At 37.0% G+C, this 25,382-nt stretch overlaps 1 protein-coding gene and 1 non-coding gene across 2 annotated transcripts in view; one reads left to right on the top strand and one right to left on the bottom strand.

The window, feature by feature from the left end:
• Macrod2 (mono-ADP ribosylhydrolase 2) overlaps positions 1-25,382 on the bottom strand; it is a 1,713,649-nt gene that overhangs the window by 950,764 nt on the left and 737,503 nt on the right. The window lies entirely within an intron of this gene.
• Positions 8,182-8,245, top strand: Trnav-uac. The gene has a single exon. It is a non-coding gene; the product is annotated as a tRNA-Val (tRNA).

The raw sequence follows: 25,382 nt of genomic DNA, 5'->3' as shown, positions 1-25,382 counted from the left end.
CTATTCTTAAGGGTTCAGATAACTTAAAGAATGTATTTTAAGTATAAAATATCTATATATACTCATACTAAAATACATACTTAATATAATAAACATTCTATATATAGAATATATGTTATATTATATTATATATAACTATATATACTTATATACTTAGTATCTGATAATTCGTTTATCTAAATTAGCAAGCAGTAATTACACACACTCATACACATGCACAGACATACACATACACAACGTAAGTTTATGGTAACCAATATCAAAGAGAAATGTGTGATAATTTCATGCAGAATTTTTATTGTCGTTAGCCCCATTGGTTCCTAGGTGAGCTATATTCTCCAACACTCCAACTGCACTACATACTTGGTAGAAATCCTTTACTGTACCAGTTCTCTCATTAGGAAGTCAAGCAGATTTGACAACGAGAGAACTGGAATGTGGCCTAAACTCAGTCAACCATAGCTCCTGCCTAGAACCTTGAAGGTCTGGAAAAGAATGTAAAAAATGAGCAATTGAGAATTTACTTTTGGCCAGATGTAAATCCCAATTCAACTAAAGTTCCCAATGGATATAGGGCTATCAGTGGATGCCCTGATCACACTCTGACAAGGTATGTCACTATGTGTCTGCCTTGTTAATAGACTATATGATTTTATCCTTCCTCCCCATCCCCAAAATTCATATGTTAAAATCCTAACCCCTAAGGTGATGGTTTTAGGAGGAGGGTCTGCAAGGTAATTAGATCACAAGAGCAAGCCTCTCCTAATTATGACTTGTAACCTTATGAAACAAGTCTAAGAACACTGTCTCTTTCTCTTAGCAAGAGTGCAATGAAGTGATGGTCATCTGTGAAGAAAAAAATAAAACAAAACCTTAATCAGTCAAATTTGCCAATACTTTGGTCTTGAACTTCCTATCAAGTCTAGGTGTTTTATAGCAGGCTGAAGAGATTAAGGCATTGTAGAACTGCTTTGGTTCATCTGCTTTTCTGCCTATTTCGCAAGTATCCTCTAATCCACTCATATATTTCAATGAGCCAGAGTAATTTTTGTTGTGTGAAAAGTAGTCTGATCACACACTAAAATTTATTATGCAAATTCCATGTACCCAACATTGACATCTAGTCTTTATTTTGGGTTAAATTCTGTCAAATTATTTTTATTTTTTATATATCTAAACTATTGGGGGGCTGTTAAAGAAACATGTATATATACATATAGAACCAAGTTCTGCAAGTAAAAGTCTAACATATTACTGCATTATTACAAAAACACTAATTTACAAAAATGAATGAATGGGATTTTTTTAAACTTATTAAACTATATACAGTAACTTCAGAACTTTTTTGTACCAGTACCAGGGCTTGAACTCAGGTATTTTCTTGAACTGGGCATTTTCTTTTAGCTTTCTAACTCAAGGCTGTTGCTGTCCCACTTGACTAATGGCTCTATTTCCAGCTATTTTTAGTGGTTACTTGGAGATAATAGTCTCATAGACTTTCCTTTCCTGGCTGGCTTTGAACCATAATCTGAAGATCTCAGCCTACAGAGCACCTAGGATTACAGTCATAAGCCGCTGGCATCTGACAAACTCAGAATTTGACAGGACTGTATGTCCTTAAAATTCAGTTTTCTTAGACTCTCTTCCATCTTTATAAAGAATGCTATACAATATGACTGTGTTTCAAATCTATCACTGTCCATAAGAGATGTCTGACTCAGAGATACTTTTGTCTTGTCAAGGTAAGAAAAAGCTCATTGTTTTTACAACCTGAGTCTTTTTTATTCTCAAAGAAATAGTCAAAATAACTCCAGAAGAGCTCACAAATTCTGGAGCTCTATGGTTAATCTACTACAACACTGTCCAGGTAGAGATTACATCATGTCCCTTTCAGATCATAAAATCTCATTATGTCAACTGTCCACCCTAGGAAATAGACCTGTATCTACCTGTTTGCTAACATGTTTATAATTATGCAGGTTTATTTTCAAGGTAATTACAAACGCTGCTTGTCTGGCACTAGGATATAGAATTCTTCATGCTGACTGGCATTTTACTTGCCATCATATGCCATCTGTCATTTTCTTTAATGAAATTTCATCAATTTGCAGGAAGCACCAAATGCCATCGCACGAGTACAATTGCTTCACTCAAACAGATCAATGCTTGATGTCACTTCTTCTGTGAAAACTTGCCATACAAATCCATGTAGGGAAAATCTCTTAGGGCTCTGTTCCCTTCAGTTACAAGGGTATCAGGATATAAGTTGTTTAAAAGCAAAGAATTAAAAAGATCTGAGTTCATGAACTGGCATGAAAAATATACCAACAGGAGAAATCAACAATTTTTTTTCAGAACTATAACTAGGCTTTGGGAGAAAAAAATAAATTATAACATTCATTTTTTTTCAAAAACCAATTACATATCTAATTTAAGACAAACATTTCAAAACAAATAGCTCCTTTAAAAATTAATAGCAAATATGTTCTTTGCAAATGTTATTGGTCCAATTGACTTAATGCATTTCAATTTCTTTTGTTAATGTGAAAATCATAAGGTAAATAGTGAGCTCCAAACTTAGATTTATTTGGACTTAACTATTCAAAATATTCTGGATCTGCTCTTTTTTTTGGGGGGGGGGTCCGGTTGTGGGGCCTGAACTCTGGGCCTGGGTTCTGTCCTTCAGCTCTTCAGCTCAAGGCTAGCGCTCTACCACTTGAGTCACAGCGCCACTTCCGGCTTTTTTTCTTTTTGCTTATGTGGTGCTTGAGGAATCGAACCCAGGGCCTCAGGCATGCAAGGCAAGTGCTCTACCACTGAGCCACCTTCCCAGCCCTGGATCTGCTCTTTTGTATCTACCAAGGTTTACGTAATTTTTAAAAATTATGTTTAAGTATTGGACAGTTGCTTGCCATTTAACAAAGTGGTTTAGAAATATATAAATATATATATATCTTGATCAATGTCACCTCTTTCAACAATCTCACCCATTCTTTGTTATCAACCTCCTCTCTTGATTTTCTTAATTTTGTAGGATATACATTGTATTCTTGTCTGCATTTTTCCCATCTTCTCATGATCCTATACCTTTCAAGTACCTTCTTTCTGATGTTTTATTTTGCTGTGCATTTATTTTGGCTTTCAAAGGAATTATACTACTTAAAATCTCCCTGAATCTACCATATTTCAGTTAATACACTTATATGCCCTTGCTTACCACCCAATTTATTTATTTATGAGTTTGTAAGCTAAATCTAGCTTCCATCTATCAGGGAAAACATAAATCCTTTGTCTCTCTATACCTGACCTACTTCACTTAACCTAACTTTTTTCCAGGTCTTTCCTTTTCTTTATAAATGACACAATATCATTCTAATGGATGAGTAAAGTTCCATTGTGTATATATACCACATTTTCTTGATCCACTTGTCCATTAAGGGCTATCTGGGCTGATTTCATACTGTGGCTATGGTAAATAGTAATGCAATAAGTAAGATTGTGCTGGTTGTTATCCTAAATTTTCTTAATTTGGTTTTTTTTTCTTTAATATACATCATCTCTAGTTGAAATGAGCCAATTTCTGGGTGCTGATGGCTCATGCCTATAATCCTAGCTTCTTGAGAGGCTGAGAGCAGAAAGATCATTTTTCCAGGTCAGGCCAGCTAGAAAAGTTCAAGAAATTCTATCTCAAAATGATAATCAAAACCAGGACTGGAGGTGTGGGTCAAGTAGTCTTCCTTATCTACCATAATATGGAATAGGCCATCTACATAGACATTTAAGCCTACAACTTTTATTGCATCCTTATTATGTGTAAGATATGGCTAGATACAAATGTATTATAAAAGAAAAGATCCACTTATTTTCTTCTAAGAACTTATTATCTTATTAGGGAAGCCAAGCTTACAAAGCAAAGCAAACCATGAGTGTCCTTTGGGAAGAATATCTGAATTATTTTAAATTACCAAGATATAATAAAACAAGTTACTAATACTTTGTCCTCATATAAAATGTATGAAACTATAATTTAATGGTGCAAAGTAAGTTAATGGCTTTCTAAAATCTTTTATTATTTTTTTTGGCTGATTCATTCACAAATGAAATCTGAAAATAATTAAAATGTATGCCAGTTTGGGTATGCTAGGGCCAGATTAAACAAGTGAAAATTTTCCAAGAGTTTAAATACAGAATCCCAGAGAGATTCATTAAAATTACACTGTCAACAAATACCTGCATATGGATTTTTAACCTACAATAATGGCAGAAAAGACAATCCAAGAACAAGAGAAAAACCTGTCTGTCTAATTAGGATTTTATCCTAGCCATGTCAACAGCTTCTAGTAATTCACCTATGACCTCCATGTTAGTAAAGCCCATGGCCATTCTTAGTGCTCAGTGTTCTTTATCTTTCAACATTATTTAACACCAGAATCACTCCCCTCTTCAAAGCACTTTCTTTGCTAAGATATCATACTCCCTTGGCTTTCCTCCTGCATCATTGGTCCTTTTTCTGAGCCTCTTTATCAGAATACTTCACATCTCCCTAACCTCTTGATGACAGTATTCACCAGTGCTCAGACCTCTATCCTCTTTCCTATCTGTTTTCACTAACTTCAAGTTTGCATCTATTTTTAAAACTTTAAATAGTGCTTGCTACCAACAGCTCTTACGTTTCCTGTAGGCCTATCTCCTGACTTATTTATCTTCCAGATGGATGGTTCAGTAATCGTGATATGCCCAAACTCAAATTCCTAGTCCTCTCCCTAAATCTACTTTCATGCTGTTGCCATTTCTATTAGTAGCAATTCCATACTTCCAGTTGTTTAAATCATCTTTGCAGTCATCCTCATCTTCCTTGTTGGTTCTAGCTTCAGAAGACATACAAAATTGGAACTCTGGTTACCACTTCTACTATTGTCATCCTTCTTTTTTTTTTGGTTGGTTGGTTGTGGGGCTTGAACTCAGAGCCTAGGCACTATCCTGGAGCCGGTTTGTGCTGAAGCTTTCTACAACTTGAGCCACAGCACCACTTCTGGTTTTTGAGTGGTTAATTGGAGATAAGAGTCTCCTAGGGACTGTTCTGCTCAGGCTGGCTTCAAATTGCAGTCCTCAGATCTCAGCCTCCTGAGTACAGGCATGAGCCAACAACTCACTTCTGTTTTCTTGTTTTTATTTTTATTTATTTTTATTCTTTTATTTTTATTTATTTTTTTGTTTTTCTGTTTTATTTTTTACTTTTATTTTGTTGTAAAAGCGTTGTACAGAGAAGTTGCAGTTGCATAAGTAAGGTAATGAGTATATTTCTTGTTGAACATTGTTACACGTTTCTTCATTTTTCTCCTACTATCTGGTTTTTGAGTAGTTAATTGGAGGTAGAGTCATATACTCACTCAATACCACTAAACAGACTTTCCTAGCCAGGCTGGCTTCAAATGGCAATTCTCAGATCTCAGCTTCCTGAGTAGCTAGTATTACAGCCTGAGCCACTGTCATGCCCCTGGGCTATTATCTGCCATCTTGATGGAGCCACCCGCTTACCTTGGGGATTATTTATAGTAAGCTACTGTTTTCCTAGCTACACCATGTCATCCTCCCCAAACACATAATTCTGGTTTAAAGAATTGATCAGACTCATAAGTGACTACATACAGAATTGAACCCAGATATCATGGGATCCGCCTACAAGGCTGTAAATCATCTGTCCATACTTCTTATTCTGACTTCTAAATGGCTACCGCTTCTGGCTGAACCCACCTTCCTTCTCCTAATTTGATGTCATGTACAATAAACTCCAATGGCAGTTCAGGTATTTTGAGGAATGATGTTGGAGTCCAGATTTTGCTAAGTCCTGGTCTCTACATAGATCTTTTCCAAAATCATCAGCTTGGCTCATTCCACCTCCTTCATGTCTTTGCTCATGTCTCTCTGCCTCAGTGAGGCCTTTCCTTATCCCACCAATTTCTATGTGATACTAGAATCTGTGCACTTGCTTCCTTTATCTCCTTTACATTGTCCTTTGTCTCCAAACATGTTACCTAAATTATTTAAATATTTATATTAATTTGTATTATATGTATCTCCTGCCTCCATTCTCCTTCTAAAATAAAAGCTTTCATGGTGGGTGGGGGGCATCTGAGCTTATTTGTACTCACTAATCCATCCCTAGTCTATGGCTTATAGGAGACAGTGAAGAAACACTTAAGAGTATGGTGAAGAACATAATACCACAAGATGGAAGAGGGCTCCAGTGGTGTTAGCTTTAGGTATAACTCATGACATTCTATGGTAATTAACTTCCTTTGTACCTTGTAGGTGGAAAGCTATCTGTAGTACAGCCACCACAGTTTACAAATGCAAGCACAAGCAGCAAAAATGATACAGAAAACAGAGAAGACGTGCCTTTTGTTCAAGATTAAGTAGGTAAATAGCTTTTATTTTCCTGAATCATGCAAAAATCCTCTATTTGGATTATAATCCTCTATGACTATTATTTAATAAAGAGATTCCAAGAACCTATTAGTGTTATCACATTGGAAAGAATTGCTCATTGTATTACAAAAGAGGCATCTAATTTGGGGAGGCCTCATTTACTCATAGACTATTTCATTATAGATATTTTAAGCTACTACATCTTAAAACTTGAGGGAAAAATATGGTTCAAATATATCACCTGAAGGAAGCATGACAACTTCCAAATTAGGGTCACAATAATAGAACTATTCAGAATAAGTGACTCATGCAGACATTGCGTAATTGTGCAAAAGAACCTCCCAATCAGAGTGTGTGCTTGAAACTGTGTTTAATTAAGGTACACGCTTCTCTTGCCACACAGCAAGGACATCACTTGTCTTTTGAAGTCTACATTTGCAGATGGTAAAAGTTCAATAAACAGTGATAGTTCTTGAATCCCTGGAGATGTAGAGAAGTACGTATATTTGACTAGTGCTGTCTGTCCTCTCTAGCTCTGGAGCAGCATGTCAGCTCTGCTTGGGGCCTGGCAAGCCTACCGGCCTCAAATGAAGCAGGAAGAGAAGGAAAGAGAAGGTGCCTATGGCAGTCATGCTGGGTCATGCTCATGAGGCTAGCTCCTGCACTATCTAAGAGCAATCATTCCATAGTACAATGAATGTGGAAGCACAGCTTACATCAGGAAGCCTTCATAGTGTTCTCGGGCCTCAGGACTGACAATAGCCTGTCTAGACTGAAGTCATTGAGAAGAAAATGATACTGTACATTAACAAAGTCAGGGACTCTTCTGTAAAGAGACCACCCACTTCCCCGTCCTAGAAAACTTCTGTGGGGAAGACTGTTATCCTCTCTGATTCAGGTTGCAAAATACAATCATTTGACAGGTCTCAGCCTCAGAGATTTAATGTGTTCCCCTTTGTTCTTCCCATAAGCAAGTGTTTTGTTTTGCAAGACTGGTCTTTCTTGCACTTATTTTCTTTATAGTTTAAATAACTAAATGCAGGATTTTTTTTCCTGCTTTTTAAAAATCCCAGTTTGACTATTTTGTGACTTAATGAGATAAGTCAAATTTTATTCTCAAAACTGTAATGAACTCTTTCTGATATTATCCATCAAACCATACATGGAGAAAAGATCATTTTGGTCAGCGGACAATTGTTCCTGCTGGTATGACTAGTCATTATCGGTCATTTTTTTCTATTCAATATATCTTTTCATTTCCCCACTATGTCCATCACTAGTGTTCTACAGATCTACCAAAAAATCGAAGGATTGGTCCCTAAAGCAGCACTATTGGGAAGTGATAGAACCTTTGAGAAACAGGAATTTTGTGAGCGCTTCTTAAGTCATGGGGTGGGAAAGGGTATCTTGAAGGGCCCTGGGACCCCAGCATCCCTTCCTATTGTTTTCTTTCCTCCTTGTTATGAAGGTCTCTTCCAGGCTCTTACCATGAAGTGATGCCTTGTTACAGGGCCAGAACTACAGGTATAGTGATCATGGGCTCTGACCTCCAAAACTGTGAGACAAATTAAACTTTTCTCTTTATAAATTGACCATTTCAGATAGTTTGTTGCAGTAATAGAAAGCTAACACAACTCCTCTTGGACTAGAAGTTTACTGAGGATAAAGACCCCTTCATCTCTAATACCATATACTCACTCGATACCACTAAACAGATATGGTATTGCAAGAAAGTCTTTGCAAGGCTGGAAAGGTGGCTCAGTGGCAGAGCGCTTGCCTTACATGCATGAGGCCCTGGGTTCGATTCCCAGCACCACATAAGCAAAAAGAAAAAAGCTGGAAAGTTGTGCTGTGGCTCAAGTGGTAGAGTGCTAGCCTTGAGCTGAAGAGCTGAGGGACAACACCCAGGCCCAGAGTTCAGGCCCCACGACCGAACCCCCCAAAAAAAGAAAAGAAAAGAAAGTCTTTGCACACACATACACACATTCATGTGGGAAATCAATTTTTGTAGTAAATATGCTAGTATTCTAGCAATTCTACTTTTATGTTTTCATAATACAGTGATACCTCTCCACCTCTACTAAAAGTCAAAAAGGATGGTCTATGACAATTTTCAAAGACGTTAATAGGCATGTCTAGGTCTCACAGATGGGCCAATACAATTTTCAACTTAAAACATTAGGGTCTTAAGGTATTTGCTGGCCCAGGGACCCAGTGTGGGCTAGGCTTCTCAGTATGAACTAATCCAACCCAAGTGAGGGGTGCTACTTGTCAGGTGCAAACAGGCCAAGCTTGGGAATTGACCCTGACAATCTTTGAACCCAAATGCCTACATCACAACACAAGATTACAAGATTCATGAGCAATCAAGACCACAAACTAAATCCAATAGCCAACAACAATCCAGGGAAGGACTCCAGTGAATATGAAGAAGAGATGGAAGACAAAAGAGCCATTAAAGAAATAACAGAATTGGTCAATAAAATAAAAGGGGAGATACAAAAACAACTTCAAGAGCACAAAGAAGGAGCTGGGAAGGTGTCTCAGTGGTAGAGTGCTTGCCTTGCATGCCAGAGGCCCTGGGTTCGATTCCTCAGCACCACATAAGCAAAATGAAAAGAAGCTGGAAGTGGCACTGTGGCTCAAGTGGTAGAGTGCTAGCCTTGAGCTGAAGAGCTGAGGGACAGCACTCAGGCCCAGAGTTCAGGCCCCACGACCGGACCCCAAAAAAAAAAAAAAAAAAAAAAAAAAAGCACAAAGAAGAAATGACAAAATCCAGGACTCCTACAAAGATATGGAGAGAAAAACTGACATGCTATACACTGCATTAAAAGATGAAAAGGACACTATTAGAACTGATCTTGGAACTACAAAAGATTCAGTTTCCACAATGTAAACCGCAGTGGAATCCATAGGTAACAGAATAAGTGAAGTGGAAAATAGAACTTCAGAAGCCAAGGATAAAACAGAGGAGCTAGAACAAAACGTCAAAAGTATGGAAAAGTACTCTGAACCTATGAAAGAGAAGTCCAGGAAATGGCCAACTCAGCTCAGAAATCAAATCTACGCATAATTGGGACTGATGAGGGGGAAGAATTGAATAATAAAGGCATTGAAAAGCTATTCAGTAAAATAATAGCTGAGAACTTCCCCAAGCTTAAGAGACAAAACTCTCACCTGCTTAACAGAGCATATAGAACCCCCAGTAGACTGCATCCAAGAAGAAATATTTCTAGACACATCGTAGTCAAAACATCAGACATGAATAGCAAGAACTGATTTTAAATGCCACAAAATTAAAAACTGTAGTGCAAATGTAAAGAAATTCAGAATCACAGCAGACCTTTCCACACAAACCCTCCATGCAAGAAGATATAATCCAAGCCTGAAGAGCAACAACCACCAACCCAAACTGATCTACCCAGGAAAGATAACATTTACATTGGATGTTGAAATGTAAACCTCCCATGACAAACAAAAATTAGAGGAATTCAAGATCACTAAACCAGCATTACAAAGAATTCTAAAGGAAGGAATACAATCTGAAGAAAACAAAAAAAATCAAAGAAACACATAGGACAAAAATCAGCAGATTATCAATTTAATAAACACAGAAAGAGGGAAAAAAACAAAGTACAAGAAATCAAGAAAATAGCAAACATGACACATCACTCTATAATAACCCTAAACATTAATGGACTCAATTCTCCAATCAAAAGAATAGCATATTGGATCAAAAAAAAATATTCATCTAATGACTGCATTCTGTTTTGGGTTATTTTTTAATTGATTAAAGCTTCCACTAATTGTGATATATCTTTTAATATATTACCTATATGTCACACTTATTGAATAAATGAAAAATAAATAAAGGATATGATCTTAGATAAAAGAATTTAGATACAGATATTTGCACAACATAACATACCTTTAAATATAAAGAACCTGTGTTCAATCTCAGGTATTACCAAAAATAAAATAAAATAAAAAATATGAAGAACCATCAAGAATGTCATAAAGGCCATCAAGCTAACTTATAATAGGAAAACAGCCTTATTGCAAGAGGAAGGGGAAGAAGGAGAAGGAAGAAACAGAAGTAGCAGCAACACAATCTCAAGCATAGGGTCTTTCTTTCCTCTACCATCCCACAAAAATTAATTAATTAATTAATAACTTAATTCACAGGATTCTATTATTGTAAATATACTGGTGCTATGCTAATGATATAATGTAAAAAGAAAAAAAAGACCATAGGGTAGAAATGAAAAGTTTTATTTTTTAGCTTAGAGAAGGCTATGATGATTGCTGTAATAAGTTGTATTTTTCCTTTCTTCATTTCATACTCTTACCTCTTTTCCTTATTTATAAATTGGGGCTTTTTCCCTTCCCCTCCCCAAATTAGAGAAGTGTAGATGCAGGGCACTGACATCAAATACAGTGAAAACAGGGGTTACACCGTAGGGGAGGAACATACAAAGAAACAAAAAAATCACATAGTACATTATAAATATGCTAGAAACAATAGCAAGAAAGAAAAAAACCCTTGTGTCCCTATCTTGGGTCCATTTCGTTTAAAATCATCTTATCTGGTCATATGTACAGAGCTTTTTGACCTTTTCTGCTTGTCCCTGACATATACTAGTTATTGCAAATAAAAACAAAGTGCTTAAATAGGGATACAGGTTGACCCCTTGTAACAATGAGATGTACAAGACAGTAAGTTGAAAATGAACTTTACAATTTAGGTGGGGGAGGGGGAGTGTAGTTGTGGAGGTGGGACGGAAGGGATGGTAGAGGAAAAACAAAGGAGGAGGCAACAAGGCTTGCTCATGTAACTGTAACCCCTCTGTACAGTATTTTTACAATAAAAAATGTATTAAATTTTAAAAAACAGAAAAAAAATAAATTGGGGCTTAGTATCATCAATTTTCTTTTTTTTTTTTTTTTTGTCGGTCATGGGGCTTGAACTCTGGGCCTGGGCGCTGACTCTCAGCTCTTCAGCTCAAGGCGAGCGCTCTACCACTTGAGCTACAGCGCCACTTCCGGTTTTCTGGTGGTTTATTGGAGATAGGAGTCTCACGGTCTTTCCTGCCCGGGCTGGCTTTGAACCGCGATCCTCAGATCTCAGCCTCCTGAGTAGCTAGGATTACAGGCGTGAGCCACCAGCACCCGGCAGTATCATCAATTTTCTTAAATAATACATAGCAAAAAATAAAAAAGGTAAAAGTAAAGAAGCTGGCATTTTTTTTTTGTACATATTATTATTGGTACTGGGGCCTTGAACTCAAAGCTTCATGCTTGTCTGCCTGGTACAGTACCACCAAGCCGTGTTTACAGCTCTACATTTTATTGGTAATTTTTAGTATACTGTCTTACCTTCCTGCCCAGGCAGGTACCTGAGCCTTTTTGGGCTTCTCATCTTTTTAGGAATTCCAGATTCCTTTCCATGGAGATGGACTTCAGAGGACTTTTCTGCCTGGCTGGTCTGGTACCATGATATCAGTGTCCCAAGGAGCTAGTATGACAGCCATGAGCCACCCAATCGAACTACTCATTATTGTCAATGTAACCAAACACATGTTTTGAGAACTTTAATTCTTGGACACTATGTTGTGTGGTAGGAATAATGTATTAATTACTTGAGAAATAAGTTACAGTACAGATGAAAATTGGTGGGATGAGAGGTGGGGGGGGGGTGTTGTGGGAGGATTTGAGTAAGGATGTGATAACCACAAATCTGAACAAGCTCCTCTGCTCAAACTCCCAAGGTCTTCTACCTTATTCAGTGCAAAATCTAATCTCATTAGATATTACTAGTAACCACGGGGCTTTCTGCATGCTACATTAGAGATCACCTCTCTAATCCTTTTATCTTCCCTTTTAAGATCCTAGCTTCTTTCAGGTACTCTGGCCCTGGCCTATCTCAGAGCCTTGTTACTTGCTTGTTTACTCAGTCAGGAGTGCTCTTCTCCCAGCAGCCTCACAGCTACTCTCCTCATGGTGTCCCAGTCTGACTCAAATGATACCTTCCTAGACACTGTGCCAAAATTTTAACATCAACTGCTAGTATTTTATATTACTGTGCTAGTATTTTTTATTTGATATCTCACCTCTTATTTAATTTTGTTGTAAAGGTGATGTACAGAGGGTTTACAGTTTCATGATTGGGTAATGAGTTCATTTCCTTTGGAACAGGTGTCATTCTTCCCCCATTCTCTCCCACTTTTCCCTCTCCTAACATCCCTCCCCACAAAGGTATATAGTTCATTTTCAACATAGGGTCTAATGGATTTCACTACTGAATTGGTTCCCTGTTTCGGTGCTTCCCTTTTTTCTCCCCAAATCAGATAAACTTACATACAAGACCAAGGGAATATGCTAGTATTTTATACTGCCCATTCTGCTTCATTTATTTATGTGTAACTCTGATCACTACCATATATATATATATGTATGCATATATATATATATATATATATACATATTCTTGCTTATTTCCTGATTTAATAATTTTCTACCTAAATTTCATGACCTAAGGTTTTTTGGTTTGTCTCATTCACTAAAGTATCCTCAGAGCGTGTAGAGTGTCTAGCACAGTATTAGTTATCAATTAATACTTTGTGAATAAGTAAACTGATTATAAAATGCCTCCCAGAGGAAGTAACTGGTTGAAAACATAAAATCAAGGAATTAGGAGTGAGAAAAGGAAAGGGAACTAGAAAGAGCATTCAAAAGATGAATCAAAGTACCAGAGGTAACAGCAATCAAATGGATTGGCTGAACATCAGCATTTTGGTAAAGCCCAACATACAAAAGTTTAACACACGATTGAAAAAGTGTGGCTATATGAGGAGACAGGGACAAGACATAATTGCAAGACCTTCTGAGCCATGTAAATGAATTTGCACTTTACTTTGAAAGCCAGGGAGGACATGTGAAATTTCAGTGAGGGAAGTTGACGCTACTTGTAATTAAAAGCAAAATCACCACAGCTGGACTAAAAAGGGGTGACCCAGATGGAGGCAGAAAAAACAGTGAGGAAACAGATGAGTGTAGTCCCTTGCAATAGAGAGGTAATGCTGACATTCCAAAGAAATGGAGGCCAAATAAAAGGACCCAGTCATTGATATTTCATATGTGAGATTAAGAATGTATGATAGAATTATATAATTCAATTATATGCAATAAATGTATGTACTTCTAGATTGAACCATTTATTAGAGGTTAAGAGGGGGGGGAAGGATTATAGGTGTAGCCCCAGTTTCTTACTTGGGCAACTGGATGATGACTAAGAAGAAGATGGTACAAAGGTGGCCAATTCTTTTGACACTCCTCCCAATAAAAGGTAAAGTCAGAGCTGGGCATAGTGACATTTGCCTATAAAACACAGTAGTCCGAGGGTAAATGAAGAGGATTGTCAATTTGAGGCAAGCCTGGGCTATGTAGTAAGTTCAAGACCAGCGTGGGCTACTGAGACCTCATGTTATAAAACAAAGAAAAACCAGAAAGGAAAGTCTTATTTTCTTCCCCCTAACTCTTAGCATCAGTGATGATTTTCTTGCCTAACTGTACATGGCAGGAGTGATACTGGAAGACAATGGCAGTTTCTAGTTCTGTTATCTTGTATCCAATGAACCAATAACCTCAAAGGACCCAGTATATTTATTTCCAGTCAGGGGCTAGCACCAGCCCTGATAATGAGATATCTCCTCTACCTCAGATAAGCAACCACATGGGAATCTCCAAGGAGCAGAGACATACTTTTCTTGTTGAGCCCCGCCCAAGTTGCAGTTCCATGAGAAACACAAATCATTGCTATTAAACTTATATGGTGATTTGCTAAGCAATTGCTGGTAACCAGGAAAATGGAAACCAGGCAATAAAAAGAGAAATTGCTTTTTATTTATGGAACCACACAGGATAAAACAAATGTGTTCCCCTAATGGTTCCCTACTGGGTTGGATGTCATAGAAAAGCAGAGTGTCCCTTAGATGGGGATACTGATACTCTGGATAAGCTAAGAAAAAGTTAATTCAGATACAAATTAGCAAGGGAGAGAAGAGAATATATTAAATACTGTAAGATTATGCTTTCATTTTGTTTGAACCACTGGAGAAAATCCAATCCCAAATTAATATAACAAAACCAGAAGCATGCTTAAAAAATGTATTTCATCAAATTGCAAAGTTCAGCTAGGGGTAAGGATTACTGGATCCATTTTAATAGTCTAGTGAAGACATTGTTTTCATTTTGTAAGTGAACAAAAGAAGATTAAATGAGTGCCTGTAGAACTGCCTAAGTTATTGGGAGACACCATCCCTATATTAAGTTGGAGATCGATAAGGCTCCAGATCAATATCAGAGCCTCATGTCAAGGGCCAGTACATGTATGTGACAGATTCAGCCAAGTGGGAAAAGAGAACCAAGAACTCTTTGCTTTTATTTTAACTATCTTTAAAAAAAAAACTTGGTTAGATATAGACAATTCATGTTTAAGTGCTTGTATTCAGGGATGGAATGTGGAAGAAATTTAAAGTAGTTTTATTAGAGAAAGAGGAAGCCCATAGGGAAAAAGGAATGAAAAACTCAGTGACTTCTAAGGCTGACATCAGTCTGACAACCGGACTGGAGAGCTAGAAACCACCTTAGTAAATCTCAGCCAATCCTTCAATAAGCCCAAGTATTATTCCTATTATCATCCTAATTACCTTCTTCATTAGAAAGGAAGAAAACACACTCTCAATGTAGACATAATGGTCAAATTACATATATGCTCTAGAGCTTAAGAAAGATTAGATACGCCTCTTCATTTTTTTTATGAAGTTAATATAGCCTTTCCCATTCGGGCTATTAATTACTAACATTTCTTAGATATGATTACAGTCTTTTCAGGAAATAGGTCATTGCACATTTTTTCTACCCAACACAGGATAGTGGAACTCCTTTGTGGTATTTAAAACATATTAGATCTACCAAACACATAATAGAAAATATAATCTTTTGTAATATTTAAAACAAGTTAGGTCTACCCAATGCATAGTCTTACTATTTTTTTTTTTTTTTTGGTCATGGGGCTTGAACTCTGGGCCTGGGCATTGTACCTCCTCTCTTCAGCTCATGGATAGCACTCTACTACTTGAGCCACAGCGCCACTTCTGGTTTTCTGGTGGTTAATTGGAGATAAGAGTCTCACGGACTTTCTTGCCCAGGCTGGCTTTGAACCAGGATCCTTAGATCTCAGCCTCCTGAGTAGCTAGGATTATAGGCATGAGCCACTGGAGCCCAGATAGTCTTACGTCTTTTGTGGTACTTAAAAATGTGTTAGGTCAATGAAGACTAAAGTCGTTTTGTAAAAAAACACAAATAGTACTGACTGCCACCATTATCTGTGACTTAGAATCTGGTGTGGCTTCTGTTTTATAAAGGCACATAAATTCCAGACACCTCAACATGAAAATGTAGCCATTTAGCCATTCTTACTTAACCACATTTATGACCCAGTTAGGACTTTATGGTGTCTCATAACATTATTTCTGATATTTATTACATAAAATAAACTTGAATACAGTTCCAAGAATAATTTTGTCCTCAAGGAGGACGCTAAGCCTACTTTTCTGAAGATAATAGAGACAATGCAATCCCAACATATTTTGTTTTTTAGTAACCTGCTCTCTTTGAGCCAGAATTATTATCCGAGTACTCCAATGTTTTAATTTTAAAAGCTTAAATAACTTTCTACTTCTTTAGGATGGTTTTTTCATCATATTGGCTTTTAATCTTCAAAATATTCAAAAAGCATATTGTAAGAGTGACCAAAGAAAGGATGAATTGTGAAAGGAAATGGATCTTAACATAATCTCAGTAATCCAAGTTTCCATCTACTTAGTTTTTCTAGGGCTTTGTGTGTCACAGATGATAGTTCAGATATTCTTATGGCAGTTATATAACTTGGTTCTTCACTTCAGGAAAGTATATTTTATATACTTGTTTAGATATGATACAAACAAGGACAAAGAGATATCCAGTAAAATGAGGAGGTAAAAATCCTAAACATTAGTCTGATAAAAAGTGAAACAGGTTTGATGTGAGGAAAGGAACGGGGATAGTTAAGAAAGTATCATTCATTCATGTAGTTACCTGTCATATGTTTATAGAGTGCCTGTAATGCTTTTTGTGACTGGGCTAAGCTGTGGAAAGTCAGTCATCAGTCAGAAGTAACCTGGCAGTACAAAATAATTTCTAAATTGGTAAGTTTAGGAGAAAGACTGCCTCAGCTTGTATCTTCAGGAAAGAGGTTGTTGCACATTTTTTCTACCAAACACATAATAGTGGAACTCCTTTGTGGCATTTAAAACATATTAGATCTACCTACCAAACGCATAACAGAAAATATAATCTTTTGTAATATTTAAAATAAGTTAGGTCTACCCAAGGTATGGTCTTACTTTGTGGTACTTAAAAATGTGTTAGGTCAATGAAGACTAAAGTGGTTTAAAGAAAACACAAACAATACAGACTTATAAAAGGTCTACTTGCCTTAATTTCCCCTTCTATAAACAGACCTAAAAATAAGTGCCCTTTAGAATTGTAGTGAGGATTAAATTAATTGGCAAATGTAAGCATGTCACAATCATTGTACAAGTCTATTCCTTAGAATGAAGAAGACAGGCTAGTGAGGATGTTAACCTAAGCAATGAAGACTTCCACAATATTAGAGTTCCTGATGTTTCCTTTGGTTCCTTCATTGGATTCGATTTATTACATCCTGACTCCATGAAAAGCTGTTCTAGGGCTGTTAGTTACAACTCCTAAAGAATTTCCAGTATGTCTGAAACTCAAGAAGTAGAACACTCTTCTAAAAATGCCACTCCAGAACATGGATAAGCATGAGGCAATTCCAAAGCTTATTGGCCAAGAAACCAAGTCAAATTATGACCCATGTTCTCAATTGAGAGCTGCCTGGCTCTCTTGAAACTGAGTAGTTTGAGAGCTACCCCTGTGTATAGGGTACCAGGATTGAGAATTGATAGATTATCTCATTCATTCCAAGAAAATAAACTGTGATAATAGTGGGATTCATTTTGTTTGTGGGTATCCAAAGGCACAGAGAGGTCAAGTGCATAGTCTATGTGAAGACTAACCAGTGTTTACTTTTTGCCTCAAGCCAAACCTTATTCCAGCAGAGTTCCTCAACGTTACACCAACAGAGCTCAGGACTTACAGTCACTCAGATCCCAGTACTGAAATGCTGTTTAGTTTTTAGTACCATCATGCCCAGGAGAAAGGAATTTATTAAAAGCTCCCAGACTGACAGACTCTAAAGCCAGATTTTTCCCTTTCTGCATGAGAAAAGGAGATTCATATTTTCCATTCCACTGCAATAACATCTTGTCATTTGTGATGAAGAAATGTTTAATCAATATGGACCTGAATTTTGTCACAAGAACCTACACACAAGCATTACAGAGGCTTGTGAAGAAGGTTCTGAGGAACTCACCCAGCTTTCCTGCCCCCTCCCCCTCAGGACCACCCAGGCAGGGACAGGGACACTAAATGTAGCTGCCCACCCTGGGCAGCAATTACTTCCCAGCCACAGGCAACTCTGGCCCAGAGAGCTCCTTTCTATTGTGCTAAGAGTGAGCTTTTGTTTTCTGAGGCCAACCTCAACACAAAACAAAGCAGGTCATTTCTAGGCAGGAACTGGATGGTTCCATCCATTCTTTCCAGTGTGTCTGTAATATCTTTTATTTGCAATAACTAGTATAAGCCTAGGACAAGCAGAAAAGGTCAAAAGCTATGTACATATGACCATATAAGATGATACTAAGTGAAATGAACCCCAAGATAGGGGCACAAGTGGTTTTTTTCCTTCTTGCTATTGTTTTTAACATATTTAAAATGTACTATGTGATTTTTTTGTTTCTCTTGTATATTCTTCCCCCATGTTGTAACTCTTGTTTTTGCTGTATTGGATTCCAGTGTCCTGCATCTTGTATATACATTTTTCTAATTTGGGGAAGGGAAGGGAAATAACAAAATGCTGAAATAAGGATACAGGTTGACCCATTTTACCAATGAGATGTACAAGACAGTAAGTTGAAAATGAACTTTACAACTTGGGGTGGGGGTGTGGGAGGGAGGAGTTGGGGAGGTAGAGAGGGAAGGGATGGTAGGGGAAAAACAAAGGAGGAAGTAACAATGTTCAATAGGAAATGTACTTATTACCCTACTCATGTAACTGTAACCCCTATGTACAGTAATTTTACAATAAAAATATATTTAAAAAATCTTTAATTATGTGCCCTGATAATGTTGGTTTCTCATCAGTGGTCACTAGAAAGAGGTAGGGGGAGGTCATACTGCACAGCTGTAAGACTTGAATTATTTTGGACCTTCCATAGTGCTGAGCAGAGAATTTGGGAAATCTGCCCTCACTCTTTAGAGAGCTCTATGTGCTTTAGTCATGTCAGATGCAATTAGGTACAGTTCATCTCTTGTAAGTTCCCCGGGGATTTATTACATGAGCTCCTGCAGGTTTCCCTTTCAAATAGCCATAGATTTTATATTCAAAGCAGTGTTCAGTGATCTCTCTCATCCTCATTTTAACTCTGAGGCACTTACCCCCACAGAAGATAGGATCTGAAGAGTAGAAAACAAACACTGCTCTTAGAATTTTTTTTCTCTCTCTCTTTTACACACACACACACACACACACACACACACACACACACACACACACACACACACACAATGTGCATACCAGGTGAGCACAAACTGCATCTATAATGGAGCCACTATCCAGGCTTTCATATCCCCCTAACCCCAAACTGGAGTTGATGTAAGACATGCATATCTTTTCTTATGATGGTCATAGAAACTTACTTATTTTGTGATACAGATCTTCTTTTGCAGATTCCATCACAACACGGATGAAAAGAAACCCATCTTTTGTCTAAAGTCAAAGCAAGGCATGCTATCTCTCAATACATGTTGTGCTCCCAGAAGGACAAAAAGAGCTGGAATCCAGAGGTTAGATTTTTCACAAGTTTGGCTCCTACTGACATTACAATGGATAGGTAGGTAGATAGATAGATAGATAGATAGATAGATAGATAGATAGATAGATAGATAGATAGATAGATAGATAGATAGATAGAATAGAAATGAGGGTATGCTTCAAATGGTAGACCATCTGCCTAGTGAGTGCAAGGCCCAGAATTCAAATCCCAGTACTTTAAAAAAAATTCTAATTTTGAATACATAGTATTGAGGCAACTTAAAAATGATTTTCAAGAATCTGCCCATTTGCAAGTTCAGGTGCATTTAAAGTAATATTCACAGCTTATTTTCCATCACCAGATTTCATGGTAAGAACCAGGTTTCCATACATTTTTCATGCAAAAAAATCCCTTGTTTAAAAAAGACACAGAAAAGCACAAGGACCAATTGTCTCCTGAATTAGCTCTGTTCGGTACATGCTACAATTAACCTGACAGCTAGTGATGAAAGAATAATGTAACCTCATAGTGTTCTTCTTACAGTGCTGAGTCATTTCTCCATGAAAGCAGGCTTCTCATCTTTTCCCAATCAGGTCTAACCATATTATTACAGAATTCATTCCAATAACCTCTTCATTCTCCACAAAGTCATCGTTTTTCTTTTACATAATGTAAGTGGAAAAAATAAGTTAATCTCAAATGTCAACTCTACATGAATATACATTATGTCTGATTTTCAAAATTGGCTAATGTCAACATGAGTTAACTAAACTGAATATTCTAAGATAAATTAAATTGATATTTTCTTGAAAGAATATTTTCCCTTATATTAAGCCACAGATCATACTCATCAGGATTTGGATATTTGGATGACATATACTAAATTTAGCTAATAAGCAACTCATTCTTTCTACATTTAAATGGAATGGACTGTTAGTAAATATAACAAGTGAATGTATTCATGTACTTACTAATTCATTGAATATTTGCTCTGCATTTATTATGTGGCTCATTTTAGGTTACATAAGTATCAAAATGAATATATGGGATTCTCTTGTCAGTATCTAACAGGGCCAAGAACAATGAAAATCACTGAAGTTCAAAATAATGTTAAGTGAAATATTAAGAGAGAGTACAATTTGTTGATGCATGTCATATCATTTAGGAAACTGAATGGACGTAGGGCATGATAGACAACAATAGAAGCTACAAGGAGCAGAACAGATATTAAGGCAAAGAGCTGGAGATGAGAAACCATGAGCTTCCTAACAACACCTGTCCACACTGGATGGCTATTAGGACTAGAAAAACTGAATTTGAACCTTGAAGAGCAGATTGAGCTTAGCCTTTAAGCCCAAATTAAAATTCTGCAGTCTAATAGCAAAACTGGATGGAATCTTCTTCTTGAGTAAATTAACTTCTAAAAGCAAAAAGCACCAGTAGAATTGAAAATACTCTTTGGACCACTTCAAATACTTTTGCTTCTCTATTTCAAGGAACTTAGGCAAAGTGTATGGGTACCTGGTTCTATCCCACGTGCTTACCAATGCTAGGTCCATCCTTATCTTGCAATATTGCTCTAGCTTACCTTTATTACTTCTCACCTAGCTTGCAAGCATTGGGCATCAAATAATGTACAGCAGGGAAGGGAGAGACTCCTTAACAAAAGGAAGTGTAGAAATGTGCCTCAAAAATCATATTTCGGGCTGGGAAGGTGGCTCAGTGGTAGAACGCTTGCCTTGCATGTGTGAGACCCTGGGGTTCGATTCCTCAGCACCACATAAGCAAAAAGAAAAAAGCCGGAAGTGGTGCTGTGGCTCAAGTGGTAGAGCGCTAGCCTTGAGTTGAAGAGCTGAGGGACAGTTCCCAGGCCCAGAGTTCAGGCCCCACATCAGACTTCCCCCAACACCACAGATGCAGTGTTTCACGGTGATGCAGCATTGGCAGTTAATGTGGTGTTGGTCCTCAGATCTTGTCTCTGAATACATGTCAGGAAGGCCAAACACTTTTTATACGGTATAAAGGTATGTTCTTTTATTCTCTTCTTGAAACCAAAGAGTTACAAATAAACCCTTACAGATATCTGAGAGTGAGACAAGTTGAAAGTAATGTGTCTATACCATTTCATCTCACAAAGTAACTTTTTTTTTTAATGAAGAGACTTTGAAAAACTATGATGGCAGGCAATTTGTAAAGATGTATATGAATGTATCCTTCTGATCAGTTGTTATTGATAGGTAAGCTCAAAGCAATACTGCACTGGCCTACCATTTTCTATGTCTTCAAGAGATTGCATGTAATTCCAGAGGTTTCTGAGCAAATTTTGGATTGACTCAATTGTACACAAACTTAAAATAGTTCTTATCAATTAAAGTATCAATGTCAACAAAAGTTCTAATTCTCAAGAATCAAATGAAATTCACAAAGGCCCATATAAGCTCCAAAGAAGAAGGTACTATAAATCTAGTGTTAGACCCAAGTGATTACAGTTACATATGATAACAGATCAAATAAATCTGAGAGTTATTATTAACAGAAAGTCTTAATAATAAATTTAATTACATACCAGGAAAGCTCAATAAGATAAAAACAGTGTATATTTATTGTGTTTGTTCCATGTGCCATGCATGCTTTGAGCACATTTGATATATTAATTCCAAATAAGCTGCTTTCTTAAAATCTCAGTGGCAATAATAAGTTATAAGTTAATATTTATATAGTGTTTATTTACTTTCCGACACTATGGTAAATTACCTTATCTGTAACATGCTATAAAATACTCGCAACAAACTTATTATCGCCAGTTTCAAATTCAGAAATTAAAAATAGCTTTAATGAAATACCCAGAGCTACATATAACCCTTGTGGAAGAAGATTCTGTAAGAAATTGCTTCTCTTTTTGCCTGTGCATTTCCTTCACTGTTGAGAACTCAACTAATATTCCCTAGCCCTCTCTGCTGTGAAGAGTGGTCCTAGGACTCAGATCAGGGAAACGTGACAAGGGAAAAAGTAATGTCACTCTAAGACCTCCACTGTCAGTGTCTTTCCTCTCGCTAGGTATTAGTGCCCACAGCAGTGGAAACCATGAGCTGAAGATGACAGAGCCCTCATCAGTACTGGCTCCAGAATAGCGATGGACATCCTATCCTCCTCAACTACTGTTTAGATTTAAGGTGAGAAAGAATTAGAGTTTCATTGCATTAAGCCATTGAGACTATAAAGTCTACTTATGACAATGTGTAGCACTTTAATATTGACTGTTCTCTAAATTTTAGAAATATGTACATATATACTTATATCCATATATATATGTATGTATGTGTGTTGTATATGTGCGTGTGTATATGTGTGTGTAAGATGCTACTTAACCAGCAATGTAAAAATCTAATTCCTTCAAATGTTCTTTTGAGAAAGAAAGCAGTCAGATTCCCTGAAAAGCTTTTAATATTTTTAAATTTGATTTAAAAAAGGAGGAAGAAGGGCTGCCAGCAGCCTGTTGTTCCTCTGCAATAGTAGGCACGCATTTGGAGTAAATGATTCTCCACATTCCAGGAACTCCCTGGGGTTTCTACACCTCCCAGACTCTCTGAAAGCTAAGGGTGACTCGCCTGGAGGTTTGGTCCTCCCGTCATTTATGACAGCTCTAGAAACACATAATCTGAAGTTTGAAATCTCTCTCAGCTTAATTAATAAGACCTAGAGGTGTTTCTATTTCTTTGATGACATAATAATCATCTGAGGATTGGTGGATTCCTAATGTTCAAATTATTTCTCCTGCCTTAGTATCTATCTATCACCTTCAAAGCTAGTGGTGGATGGATATCATGCAACAACAACAAAAAAAATTGTTTTAATCAAATCCCAGTTTGGGGCTGCAGATGTAACTCAGCGGTAGAGTGCTTGCCTAGCATGCAAGAAGCCCTGAATTTAAGCTTATTTTTAACTACAACAATCCATGTAGGGTTGGCTTCATGGGTACATAACCAGTGACCTGTGCTATAGAGCACAAGATCCTGTATTTAGCAAAGCTCACTCATGGTTTTACACTCTACCGTGGCCTTCACACAGCTCTGAATAATTTTTTAACAAGGGACCTATTTTCATTTTTCACTGTATCTTACAATACATGGCTTGTTCTGCACTGAAGATAGTATTTGACCAAGAACCACAGGGGAGATTGCAAAAAGAAAAAGAATGGCACCTGGACATCTTTTGTTCCTTTAGTTCAAAGTGACAACACATGCAGTGCCATCCTGCTTGGGCCTTTCACATCTCAACTCCACGCTCATAGGGCCTGCAAACACAGTGTGGACAGGATGAATTGTATAATTTGTTGAAAAAGAAACAGCAATTTTACATTTTCTGATTTTTTTTTTTTTAGGCTGTATAAGAGTGGCGGTCTTTGCCTTTGGGGAAAAGATGTTAATGATTATTTTTAGATATGCAGATTCTAGGCTGCAGTATGGTTTGAGTGTGCATTTCTTTTGTAAGGTAGAACAACAAGCATTTTGTTGTAATAGAATCTAAGGGTAGGGGGCTAAAACTCTAAATTAGGATACATGGGAAAGAGAAGAGACTTAAGAAAGGCAAAGAATGGGTAATGCGTTTCTAGGAACAGTGGTGCTTTGACATTGAAATTTAATGTGTTTCCTGGTTCCTATTTTGATGAAAACAACAGATCATTCACTACATCTCTCCAGGAAAAGTCAACTTGGAGTGGCCTTATGGGTATCTTAATGGGCAGATGGGGCAAAATTGGGAAGAAAATGGCCAGCAGGCATAAAAGGCGAGCCAGTGCACAGGGTTTGGAGTGAGAACTATCACATCAAGTTTTCAAACACCTCAGAAGCCTCTCAATGTGTTCTGAGTGGAGGTTTAATTCATTTTATATGAGGAGATTGGTGGTCTCAAACTCCAAGAGCACTTGCGATACACCAATATCTTTTTAGAAATGTAACCTGTGGAAGTAATGAGAAATTAATATATAAGAAATTTCTACATAATAGATGTAGATAGAAGGCTAGTCAAAGCTTAAGATATGGTGTAACCCACTGAATACAGATCCAGTTTACCAGTCAGTCCATATTATCAGCATCGAGGCTAAAAATCTATAGTGGGACTCCCCTTGTATGTGTCAGACACAAATAAATCTTCTCTACAAGGAAATAATGCCATACATTCTTTCCTATTATTTTAAAGCGGCTATCAAAATCGTGCCTTAATTCCTGTGGTTCCTCTAGGAACTCCGTATTTATTTATGAGTAAAATGAAAGCTTTTAGAAACTTAAAGTAGGGCCACCTAAACATAGCCCTTGGAGAACGCATACAATGCCTAAAGATAGATTGCTCTCAATTATGTAACGCTGACAACTTCCACATCGCAGAGCTCTGAAATTACCGACAGGTGGAAAATGTATTTTAAGAAAAAGATGATAGGATTTGAAAGACGGTAATTTTATTCTTTCAATAACAGTTTTGATTTAACTACTTTTCAGATTTGTTCTTCTTGACAAGGTTGTATTAACACCTTAACCTAAAGCAAATTTATATTTATCCAACATACATTCTATGTGCAAAATTGCTTACTGTCTGGCTAAGTACTAGACATGCCTTCCCACCCACATTCAGAAAGTAGAATGGTTTTTATACAAGTGTATATCACCAAGTCTGAAAAGTGATTTAGTTACTACCTTATTATAATGAATCACCAAATATGTATTAACAGTAGAGATTGTTTTTGAAAGAATACAGCCACAGTATAACCGAGTAATTTATTCTCTTGGACATTTTTTTATGCTCAGGTCAACTTAAAAGTTTGAACATGTCCTCTACTAAATTATTAATCGCCAAGAAGACCTACTCATCCAGAAATTGTTCTGTTCTTTCAACTACAACTTTAAAAAACAACATCATCTATAGCACTGGGGAGATTAAATTACTTGTTTTTAAATTAAA

Source organism: Dipodomys spectabilis, unplaced genomic scaffold (genome assembly GCF_019054845.1).
Source record: "Dipodomys spectabilis isolate Male_0828 unplaced genomic scaffold, ASM1905484v1 ptg000365l, whole genome shotgun sequence".
NCBI lineage: Eukaryota > Metazoa > Chordata > Mammalia > Rodentia > Heteromyidae > Dipodomys > Dipodomys spectabilis.
This window is presented reverse-complemented; position numbering and strand designations above follow the sequence as displayed.